We start from the raw sequence: 1,384 nt of genomic DNA, 5'->3' as shown, positions 1-1,384 counted from the left end.
CTGCAATCAAGAAGCCTGTAGCTCCTTGTCTAGGCCCTGTGAAAATTTCCTTCTTTCTCATTAACATGCCCACTGATAGTGCCATCGTTCTGCTCTTGTGTTTGCAGCATTTTATAGAAGAGACCATTACAAAGCAGATACCTTGATTTTCTGGCTCTTACAATCTTTTTGCTGTCTCCTCTCAATGTTCACTGAGCCATAGACTCAGTAACTGGGATGTAGATTTGTCTATTGGGGCTTGGTTCCCCAAGACCTGTTGACCTCTGCATTGTTTTCAGTTATGGTCTGTCTTCCTTTGCTGTGAAGAGAAGCTTCATTGATAATGGGTGGTAGCTACAGTTATCCGTAGGTATAAGATTGTCTGGCTCCTTAGAGGCATTGCAGATGTGGTTGCTGTGTCACATGTGTGTCAGTAGGTGGCAGAGGAGAGAGAGGAGAAGATATGTCTACGTTTGGCATTCTAACCTATGAATATCTGAATGATTAGCAGCCACAGACTCCCTTAAAAATGCTAGCCTGAGATGAGTATCTGTCTAGTGTCGTGCAGATGGAAGATGGGGGGATGTCATACTATATTCAAGATCCCTGCCTGGAACCAAAACGCAGGAGGGAGTCATAGAATTCTTGAGACAGGATATCTCCTGAAATATCCTTAGACACTGAGTGATCCTGGGAGCCATTAAGAGAAGCAAGTAACTGGTGGAGAAATATAAGAGAAAGAGAAACAGAAGGATGTGGGCTCATTGAAGAGAGGCAGAACTGGAGACTCAAGTACAGTGAGGAATAGCCTGATGTGAATAGCAGGTGATGCCAGCTGGGACCACTGTGGGGTCCTGGCCTGTGCTGCCACTATGGACCACATCTGGATCCAAGGCCCTGCAGTAGCAAGGGTCTGTTACCACAAAAGGCCAGGCAGATGTCCCTGGTCTGGGATACTGTCTAGGAACACTTTGATGTCTGAAGGATGTGAAGAACTGGCCCCATCACTTGCCTGGGCATCCAGTGATAGCTGTCCTTGGGGGACATGCAAGTGGGAGAGCTGACTGCATCCTTGTTACATGCAGTACTCTGGAGCCTGGGCCTGAACATTGCAGGAGCTGCAGAAGAGGAGGCTCTGAGTCAGAGCATGGGGATACTGTCTAGCAACTTGTCTGCTGTGCCAGAGTGAGCAGGGGTGGAATGCCTTCTCTCACCCATAGCCTTTGTTACCTACAGCAGTCTGGAGAGCTGGCCCTGGGGTCATGAGAGCAAGAGAGCTGATCTTGCCTCTCACCTGCTATAGCACTTGTGAGAGCAGACTCGGCACTTTGCTTGAGAAGCAGGGTAGAGCTGGATTTGGTTGCAGGGGTTGCTTTGAGCCAGCTACAAGGGTTTGAGAGTAGGA

The 1,384-nt window shown here is 48.4% G+C and overlaps 1 non-coding gene across 1 annotated transcript; it reads left to right on the top strand.

The window, feature by feature from the left end:
• Nucleotides 1-360: 360 nt before the first annotated feature.
• LOC115063936 lies at nt 361-497 on the top strand. The gene has a single exon (XR_003843799.1). It is a non-coding gene; the product is annotated as a small nucleolar RNA SNORA17 (small nucleolar RNA).
• The last annotated feature ends 887 nt before the right edge of the window (nt 498-1,384 follow it).

The sequence above is a fragment of the Mus pahari genome, chromosome 4 (genome assembly GCF_900095145.1).
Source record: "Mus pahari chromosome 4, PAHARI_EIJ_v1.1, whole genome shotgun sequence".
In the NCBI taxonomy this organism is placed as follows: domain Eukaryota; kingdom Metazoa; phylum Chordata; class Mammalia; order Rodentia; family Muridae; genus Mus; species Mus pahari.
This window is presented reverse-complemented; position numbering and strand designations above follow the sequence as displayed.